Raw genomic sequence first — 10,448 nt, 5'->3', positions numbered from 1 at the left:
GTAGTCGTGGCCGAGTGGTTAAGGCGATGGACTAGTAAATCCATTGGGGTTCTACCCGCGCATGTTCGAATCCTGCCGACCACGGTTCCAGCATTTTTCGTCTCTTAATATCACCAAATCCCTGGGGAACTAATCCTGAGGTGGGCGGAATTAAATACAACACCTCGAAGTTTTTCAATTTTTCATTGTGCAAGTATGCACGAAATGTAAGTTCGGAAATAGAACAATAATCAGACAAATCAGGGTTTAATCTAATTTGGCAGGGGTCCATCCTTTCCTGATTATGTATATCCTCGCATTTCTGGTATCATCCTTGTAAATCTTCTCTGTACAATCTCTGTGTCTGTGTGTCTGTCTGTGTCTGTGTGTCTCTCTGTGTCTGTGTGTCTCTGTGTCGGTCTGTTTGTCTCGCTGTGTGTGTGTGTGTGTGTCTTTGTGTGTCTGTGTGTCTCTCTGTGTAGGTCTGTGTGTCTCTGTGTGTCTCTCTGTGTCGGTCTGTGTGTCTCTCTGCTCTGCTCAACTCTGTGGCAAGGTGGGGTTTGAAGGCCCGATTCTCACAGAGACAGTCCGCAAACCAAACCAGCACCAGGATGGCCGAGTGGTTAAGGCGTTGGACTTAAAATCCAATGGGTTTATACCTGCGTGGGTTCGAACCCCACTCCTGGTAACTCTTTAATTTAAGATCCATTTCCTTTCAACCTGCTCAGTGACACTCGTTTGTCATCAGCTGATTCTCTGACAAACAATGAGATGTTTATAGATATGGAAAGAAAGATCTCAAATGTAATTCTTAAAGTGCTATTTTGGCATCTGCTGAATCTGCATTATTCTCTCACTCTCTCTGTCCCTCTCAACTAACAAAGAGAAGGAATGTTTTACATCTTTCAGTCTCCACCTCTCTCTGTCTCACTAGCTGTGTCCCTCTCATTCTCTCACTCTCTCTGTCTCTTTCAGTCTCTCTGTTGCACATTTGTCATACACCTCATTTTTTGTCTCTCTACTTGTCTGCTTCTCTGTTTGTCTCACTCTGTCTCTGGCTCTGTCTTTCTCACATTCTCTCTCTCTCTGTCTCTCTTTGTCTCTCTCTTTGTCCCTGTCTCTCTCTCTGTCTGTCTCTCTCTCTCTGTCGCTCTCTCTCTGTCGCTCTGTCGCTCACTGCCTTTCTCATTTGTCCAGTTCTGTTAACAGCTCGATCCTTGCTCTGACAGACTGTGCACGTGTCAGTTCTTCGTTAGTATAGTGCTGAGTCTATCACCGGGGTTCAATTCCCCGATGGAGAGAACAAATTTTTAACCTTTGGGCAACCACTTAAAATCCTGCTTGGAAAAGTAGAACAGAAAAAAATCAGCTAAAATAATTTTGAAAGATTTACTGGCATACAAAAAACTGTATAACAACTTCCTGCACCAGTTCCTCGTTAGTATAGAGCTCTCTCTCTCTCTCTGTTTCCCTCTCCCTTTTGTGTGGGGTGCTGAGGAGGGAGAGAGTGACAGAGAGAAAGAGATTAACAGGGTTACGGACTGTCTGTCTCTCTCTCTCTCTGTCTCTCGCTGTTTGTTTCCCTCTCCTTGCTCACTCCTCCCTCTGGGTCTGGTGATTGAGCCCAGGTCTGTTCACAGCGCCATTCTTGCTCTGCGCTTCTGCAGTGAACGCCCAGCAGTGACTTTGGTCAGTTTAGTGGAGTATCCCCACCTGGTGAGCGGGGTTCTGCGATGGGGCGAAATGCGTCTTTAAGATGTGAAATAGTAATTAAATTGGTTCGTGTTAAATAGCGAGGGAGGAACATGGAAGCGTGAAACAATGCGAGGGGAGATTGTCTCTTTGAGAATGTTCTTGAGCGGAGACTGTTCAGGGACTGAGTGCTGTTTTGCTCCAGAGCGATGGATGATTGCGTTTTTATCTGAGCAACATTTAAAGTTTCACAAGCCCAGTAGTCGTGGCCGAGTGGTTAAGGCGATGGACTAGATAGTCAATGAGGTTGGCCTGCTCAGGCTTGAATCCTGCCGACTGTGGTTCCAGCATAATTCATTTCAAAATGTAATCAAATCCATGGACAACTAATCCTGAGTTAGCTGGAATTAAATCCGCCACTTTGAGATTTTTCTCGTTTTCATTAATCTGCAAGTGTTCACGAAATTTACGGTCAGAAATAGAACAAATATCAGACAAATTAGCGACCGTGTTTCTCTCTGTCTGTCTCTCTCGATGTCTAAGTCACTCGATGTGTGTGTCTGTGTTGATGTGTGTGTCTGTCTGTGTACATGTGTGGCCTTTCTGCTTCTGTCTGTGTGTGTCTGCCGGTCACTCGGGTAACAAGCGGGGATACTTTCCTCAGCCTTCACCTCCTTCCTGAAGTGTGGTTCTCCAGAATTGGAGAAAATACTCCAGCTGGGGTCGAACCAGTGGTTTATTTAGGTTTGGCATAACTTCCTGGCTTGTGTACTCTGTGCCTCCATTTGTAAAGCCCAGGATCGCATCTGCTTTATTAACTGCTTTTGTAGTGGCGCTTCTTAGTTTCCAAACAGGCAGGCCACTGAGCTGTGGGGCCTTTAACAACGAGTAGACGCGTGTTGAAATAAAACGTTCCCAAACGTAGCTTTGTCTTTTAAACGGTTTACTATAACACTTAACAAACAGAATTACAAAGCAAACACGTATAAACGAACACGGTCAAAAACTGTACTGCTCCAAACCTCACAGCTTCTGCCTCTTTCACCACGTGCAGTTTAAAACTGTAAGATGGCTGCACCCATGTGTGGCTTAGGGACTGTTCCATTGTGGCAAGAATGAAGGGGGTGTCGGACTATACTACTGGAGCAAGAAAATAGGGGGTTTCTTAATACAATAAGTCGTTCAGGTAAATTAACTGTATTATGCCATTTAGCCACTATTTTAAAGTATTTTCTTAAGCCTTTATGGCTCTTACATTCTGGCCCCTAATTGACTAGGCACATGAAGCATATCAATTACTCAAACATTAAGAGTCATAAACTAATGAGTTCAACATATTTACAATACAAGTGTCCACTTTTTTCTTTCGTTCAGGAGCTTTTCACGCTGCTTCTTGTAGCAGGCAGAGCTTTGTGATCGGTCTCTCCAGGGTACTGGTCTTGGTTTGCAAACAGACGTGACGAACGACGCCTCTGGAGTCTGGCATGGTCTTAATTATTTTTCCCATCAACCAATAATTTCTAGGGGCTGAATCATCCACAATTAAGACAATGTCTCCGACGATGAAGTTCCTCTTTATTTTGGACCATTTTTGACGCTCCTGTAGCAGAGATAAGTATTCTCTTGTCCATCTGGTCCAGAAGAGGTCTGACATATACTGAACTTGCCTCCACTTCCGACGGGCATACAGATCTTCCTTTTTGAAGACTCCCGGGGGCATGGCTGGCTGTGTTTTCAACAACAACAGGTGGTTCGGAGTCAGGGCTTCGAGGTCATTGGTGTCATCTGATGTCTTAGTTATCGGTCGGTCATTAATGATGGCTTCGACCTCGCACAGAACGGTTTGGAGTCCCTCGTCGTCCAGCGCTTGCTGCTTCAGTACAGAACTGAGTAGTTTTCTTACGGTGCGTATCTGTCTTTCCCAGACACCTCCGTGATGGGATGCAGCCGGAGGATTGAAGATCCACTTATTCCCTGTTTGCATCATGGCTTCCTGTATTTTAAGCTGATTCCAACCTTCAATAGCTTCCCGTAGTTCTCTCTCCGCTCCGACGAAATTAGTGCCATTATCAGAACGCATAATGGACACCTGTCCTCTTCTACAGACAAAGCGCCTCAAGGCGTTAATACAGGAATCAGTGTCAAGCGTGTGTGCCACCTCAATATGAACTGCTCTGATGGTCAAACAAGTGAAAAGCACACCATATCTCTTGACAAGGCTCCGTCCTCGCTTTACCTCGAAAGGTCCGAAATAGTCCACCCCTACGTTTATAAATGGGGGCTTGTCTGGTAACAAACGGTCTTCAGGCAGGTCTGCCATTTTCTGCTCCCCAGCTCTAGCGTGTAACCGTCTGCAAACAATACATTCAGAGAGTATTTTTCTTATTACGGAATTAGCTCCTGGAATCCAGTATCTTTGTCTTAGCTTCGCAAGCACGTGATTCCTCCCACTGTGTCCAATACTCTGGTGTATATGCTGAAGAATGAGAGTAGCAACCCGGAGGTCCTTAGAAAGGATAGCAGGATGCTTGGCCTCCTCTGGCATAGCAGATTTGTTTAGTCTCCCTCCCACCCTCAGTACTCCATCTTGCAGTGTAGGGTCCAGCTTGTAGATATGACTACCTTTCTTGATTGGAGTATTTTGCTGTAGAGCTTCGGTTTCTTCTGGGTATCTTTGTCTTTGACTGAAGCAAACTATCTCCTTCTCAGCCTTGGCCAAATCCTCCACGGTCAATGAATTCTTGCTCAATGTGGTCTTGTGCTGATGCATATACTGCTGTAGAAGCATTCTCTGCTTATCAGGGTTACTTTCAGACTGACTGATAGTGGCTCGGTACTCTTTTCTCTTACCGCTCAGGTGTAGCAGCAACTCTTTCAACCTTAGAAACCATGCAACTGCTTTCCTCAACTGGTGCCATCCTGAGAAATGGTTAACAAGCTTGTTCACTGTGTCAAAGTTCTCTTTCGTAGTTATGAAATTTACTGTGACTGATCTCTTGACTTCGACGTCGTCTTCAGTAATCTGACTTGGCATATCTGGTCTTTCTGGCCATGATCTCTCTGTTTCCAGCAGATAACTTGGGCCTTGTATCCAAGTTTCACTCCTCATGAAGTTTTCAGCCTTCAATCCCCGTGAGGCTTGATCTGCTGGGTTTAATGAGATGTTTACATACCTCCATTGAGATGGTTGTGTCGCTTCTCAAATGGATGAGATTCTGTTTGCTACGAAGGTCTTGAAGCGTATCTTCTCATTCTCTATATACTTCAGCACCGTCGTGCTATCCGTCCGGAAGACAGATTCTTCTAATGGGAGCTGTAACTCTTTACGCATCACCTGGTCAACTTTAACTGCAACAACCGCTGCCATCAATTCCAGTCTCGGGATGGTGACCTGCTTCAGTGGAGCCACCCTGGATTTTCCCATGAGGAAGGCACAATGTTTCTGGCCCTGTTGATTTGTCAGCAAGAGGTAGGTAGCCGTGCCATAGCCGTCCTCACTGGCATCTGAGAAATGATGTAGTTGAGCCGTCTTTGTAACTCCAAAACTCGCGGGCTTGATGCATCTACTGACGTTGAAACTAGAAAGTTGTTGCAAATCTGTCGGCCATCTGTGCCATCTCTGAGCTTGACCTTCTGGGATATCTTCATCCCATCCTCTCTTGTCTCTACACAGCTCTCGTAGCATCAGCTTCACCGGCAGAATGAGTGGTGCCAGGAATCCGAGAGGGTCGTAGATGGAACTGACCATGGAGAGAATCCCTCGTCTTGTGGATGGTCTTTCGTTCACCATTATCCTGAAGTTGAACGTGTCTGACTCGATGCACCATTGTACACCAAGAGCTCTCTCAATAGGAAGGACATCGTGGCTCAGGTCCAGATCTTTGACTTCAGTGGCTCTTTCCTTTTCTGGGATAGAAGCTAGAACTGCTCTGCTGTTGCTTATCCACTTAGTCAGATGGAATCCTCCATTCGAACACAGAGTTCTAAGGTCTCTTGACAGTGCGATGGCATCGTCTTCTGTTGACACGGACTTCAGACAGTCATCGACATAAAAGTTTCTGAAGATTGTCTCCACAGCCTCGGATGGTGCTTTGCCCTTGCCATCTTCTGCAGTTTTTCTGAGAGCGTAGCTTGCACAGCTGGGAGATGATGTGGCTCCAAACAGGTGTACGGCCATTCTACATTCCACCATCGCTTCACGAACGTCGCCATCTGGCCACCAAAGGAAACGCAGAAGATCAGCATCTTCGTCAGGGATTCTGACTTGGTAGAACATTGATTCTATGTCTGCCATCATGGCAACGAGCTCTTGTCTAAACCTAGTCAAGACGCCAATGAGGGTATTAGTAAGATCAGGACCTTGAAGCAGCTGGTCATTCAATGAAGTTCCTCTGAATGAGGCGGCGCAGTCAAACACTACACGGATCTTTTTCTTCTTTGGGTGATACACCCCGTGATGAGGAGTGTACCAGACCCTTCCATCGTCTCTGTTCAACTGTTCTTCGGGCAGTTTTACAGCATAGCCTTTCGCTATGATGTTTCTCATGAAGTCTTTGTAGTCTTCGTGAAAGTCGGGGTTCTTGTTCAGCTTTCTCTTTAGACTGATGGTGCGTTGCTCTGCTATGCAGCGATTGTTCGGCATCTTCGCGGTCTGTCTTCTCAGTGGCAAACCAATGTGATAGTGGCCATCAATGAACTGTGTAGACCTTGTCATCGAACCCATGAACTGATGGTCTTCTTGTGACATCTCTGTCTTTTCCTCACAGCTGCGTTCTGAGAAGTCTGCGTTGAACTGCTGTATCAACAGCTCTTCAATGCTTGCGATAGAGATGCGATTAACTGTGACGTTTTGTCGTTCCTCCTTGTTCGACTTGTGGCCATCATCTCTCCTTACCGGTCCATTGATTACCCATCCAAGGGCTGTCCTGACGGCGTAGGGTCCGTCGTCCTTGCTGTTTATCACCTGCCATGGCTCCATAGTTTTGTAGGCATTGGTTCCAATTAATAGGCCAATTTCTGCTTCAATGTATGGGAGACGCACCTTTTCTAGGTAGGGCCATCTATCCACATCCTTCTGCAGGGCTAGGTTCCCTATTCTAACAGGAATCTCCCTCTGTGTGAAAACATTAGGCAGGTCTATGAAGTCCTTCTCTTCAAGTCCACACACTTCTAGGTCTGACAGGATATAACTTTGCATTGACTTCTCATGACCCATGGTGCGTAATAGGATTTCTGTTCTTCTGCCTCTAACGTTCAGCTGTCGCATGAGTGATTCTGTGCAGAACGTTGCTGAACTACCTGGATCCATGAAGGCGTAAGTCTCCACAACCTTCTCACTCCTCTTAGACTTGATCCTTACTGGTACGATGGCAAGAATACAGTCACTGTCACCGGCCCCAGTGAGTCCACAAGTCTCTGGTTCTAGCGACACCAGAGCACTTGAAACAACCTTCTCGTCGGTATTGTTTTCTTCACTCTTCTTAGAGACTTGTTCTTCTTTATGGATATGCAGCAGACTGGGATGTTTCCGAGTGCACTCTCTGCATGTTGTTCTTTGCTTACAGTTTCTACTCAGGTGCCCCTGAGAGAGACATCCAAAACATAGGCCGTTGTACTTCAGGAATTCGATTCTGTCCTTATGTGGCTGTGCTTTGATGTCGCTGCAGAAATCCAATGTATGATTCTTCTGGCAGAATAAGCATGGCTTCTGAAAGGCATTAGCAGGCGTCACTGCGCTGCTCTTTTTGGGAGATGAGTTCTGGGGCCTTTCTTCCTCGGCCTGAGTGACGATAGTTGCAAAGCTGCTTCCCCTGGAACCACCTTTCCTGAGAGTCTTTGATTCAGCAGGCTTGGCTTTCACTCTTCCATCGGTGGTCGGGCTGACATCCTGGATGTTTCCAAACAATGGGTCCCTAGCAATTTTAGCCTGTTTGTCTATGAAATTCACTAAGTCTGCAAACCTGGCTCTACTTTTCCGTCTCTCCATTATCTCAAAGGCTGTTCTTCTCCATTGTTCTCTCATCCTGTAAGGAAGCTTAGAGATGACGATTCTCATAGTCGTAGGATTGTCCATCTCTTCCATGAATTCAACATCCTCCATGGTGTTGTGACATCCTATGAGGAAGAGAACATATGCGTTCAATGCCTCTCCGTCTTCCAATCTGATCTGTGGCCACTTGGTAGCCTTTTCGATATATGCAGTGGCTATCTTCAGCTCGTTACCATAGTGCTCCTGCAGCAACTTCCTGGCTTCTATGTATCCCTGGTCCGGTCTCATGTGTTCACAGCTTCTGACCAGGTCTTGTGGTTTACCACTGGTGTACTGTCCCAGGTAGTACAACTTATCACTGCTGCTCTCTGTCTTGGAGTCAATGGCTTGTTCAAAGGATCTGATGAAGGGCTTATACTTGAGTGGGTCGCCTTGGAACACTGGTATGTCTCTTTGAGGGAGTCAAAACAGATTCTGTTGTTTTACAAGCATCTCTGTAATTTCGTTCTGACATTGCATCACTCGGTATAGGCTTCTCCCTGTGTCTTCAGGCCTCTGGTGGTCATCAGCAGGGTCTAGTCTAGACCGTCTGATGTCTGGGGTAGCATCACGTGCTCCTGTTAGTGGAGAGGCCACTCTTCCACGCTGTAATGCCGGGGAATTGCTTTCGGGCTCTGTTGTAACTCTTGAAGGTGCCCTGGATCCAACTCTATGTGGCAACGTTGACTGGCAGTGGCTCCCGCCATCCCGTGAGCCTTCATAATCTTCGTACGCACTCAACCTGGCATCTGAGACCTCGATAGCTGTTTTCATCTCCAGCCGTTCTTTCTTTGCCTGCACCTGGGCCCGCTGGGCCTGCACTTGGGCCTGCAGTTGGGCCTGTTGGGCCTGCAGTTGAGCCTGCAGTTGGGCCTCTTGGACCTGCAGTTGGGCCTCTTCCCGTTCAAGAGCTTGCTTCTCATCTAAAGATGCTGCGCGCGCCATCAACGCCGCCCGTTCAGCCTCCGCTCTCATGCGTCGCGCCGAGCTTGTGGTAGAAGCGACTGACCTGCGTCCAGAAACAGAGCTACCTTCTTTTCGATTTTTGCTCGGTCTGGCGGAAGTCTCTGAAATGCTATCGTCTGGTCCGACTTCATCGTCAACCTTATCTTTCTCTGCTGTATCAGCATCTTGACGAATTTTTAACATCCACTGCTCTGTGGCCTTGATATAGTCCTTAATGCTGGTTGATTTAAGATCAAACCAGTCGTGCTGATCAGTGTTTCCCTCTTCTTCAGACAGAAGTGCTAATACATCTTCATTGAGTATATTAAATTCTTCATGCAGCTTGGAGAAATCGTAATACATCATGTCTTCAGCTTTCTTAATATTAGCATTATCTTCCATGAGACGATCAATTATCTTCATTTTTCCAGTTATCTGAACTAATTTAGCCTTCCTTGCACCTATGCTTCTATGTAACCTCTCTTCCCTTGCCTTTGGGGTGAGCTTTATTTCCCTCTTTTGGCCAGCAATCCTTCTGGCTGGGGGAAGCTCCTGGCTCCGTAAGGCCTCGGCCATTTTACCCTCAGCTCTTATTTAGCTTCTCAACAGAATGAACAAAGCAAGTAACAGTCACTGTACCTTCGCTTTCTTAAATTGTCGTCTGGCTCCGTGACCATTCATGTATACGTTCGCCGACGATTCCGTCCCTTCCTTCTTAGGGAGCTAGTTTTTGACTAATGTAGTGGCGCTTCTTAGTTTCCAAACAGGCAGGCCACTGGGCTGTGGGGCCTTTAACAACGAGTAGACGCGTGTCAAAATAAAACGTTCCCAAACGTAGCTTTGTCTTTTAAACGGTTTATTTTAACACTTAACAAACAGAATTACAAAGCAAACACGTATAAACGAACACGGTCAAAAACTGTACTGCTCCAAACCTCACAGCTTCTGCCTCTTTCACCACGTGCAGTTTAAAACTGTAAGATGGCTGCACCCATGTGTGGCTTAGGGACTGTTCCATTGTGGCAAGAATGAAGGGGGTGTCGGACTATACTACTGGAGCAAGAAAATAGGGGGTTTCTTAATACAATAAGTCGTTCCGGTAAATTAACTGTATTATGCCATTTAGCCACTATTTTAAAGTATTTTCTTAAGTCTTTATGGCTCTTACAGCTTTGTTAACCTGTCCTGCCACCGAGGAAATCTCTGCTCTGCTCAACTCTGTGGCAGGCTGGGGCTTGAAGCCCCGATTCTCACAGAGACAATCCACACACATTGACAGCATCAGAATGACCGAGTGGTTAAGGTGTTGGCCTTAAAATTCCAATGGGTTTATACCCACGTTGGTTCAAACCCCACTCCAGGTAACTCTTTAATTTAAGACGCATTTCCTTTCATCCTGCTCAGTGTCACTCGTTTGTCATCTGCTGAATCTCCATCAAACAAACAATGAGATGTTTATAGATACGGAAGAAAGATTTCATATTTATATGTCATTCTTAGTGTGCTATTTTGGCATCTGCTGAATCTGCATTTTCGCTCACTCTCAACTAACAAAGAGAAGTAATCGCAAAATGTGTTTATATTTTTCAGTCTCCACCTCTGTCTCACTATCTGTCACTCTGTCTCCCTCTCATTCTCTCACTCTCTTTCTGTCTCTCTCTGTTACACATTTGTCATACGCCTGCTTTTTCATCTCTCTCTCCCTCTCTCTCTCTCTCTCTCTGTGTCTCTCTCTGTCCTTCTCTTGTTGATCACTCCTTCCTCTGGGGCTGGTGAATGAGCCCAGGTCTGTTCACAGCGCCAT

At 46.1% G+C, this 10,448-nt stretch overlaps 2 non-coding genes across 2 annotated transcripts; both read left to right on the top strand.

Moving 5' to 3' along the window:
• trnat-agu (transfer RNA threonine (anticodon AGU)) lies at window positions 1-84 on the top strand. Its single transcript has one exon. It is a non-coding gene; the product is annotated as a tRNA-Thr (tRNA).
• Window positions 85-584: 500 nt separating this feature from the next.
• trnal-uaa (transfer RNA leucine (anticodon UAA)) lies at window positions 585-667 on the top strand. Its single transcript has one exon. It is a non-coding gene; the product is annotated as a tRNA-Leu (tRNA).
• Window positions 668-10,448: the final 9,781 nt, after the last annotated feature.

The sequence above is a fragment of the Somniosus microcephalus genome, chromosome 4 (genome assembly GCF_052327205.1).
Source record: "Somniosus microcephalus isolate GS21.2 chromosome 4, FLI_Smic_1.0, whole genome shotgun sequence".
NCBI classification, from domain to species: domain Eukaryota; kingdom Metazoa; phylum Chordata; class Chondrichthyes; order Squaliformes; family Somniosidae; genus Somniosus; species Somniosus microcephalus.
The sequence above is the reverse complement of the archived record's forward strand: the minus strand, read 5'-3'. Positions and strand labels throughout refer to the sequence as shown.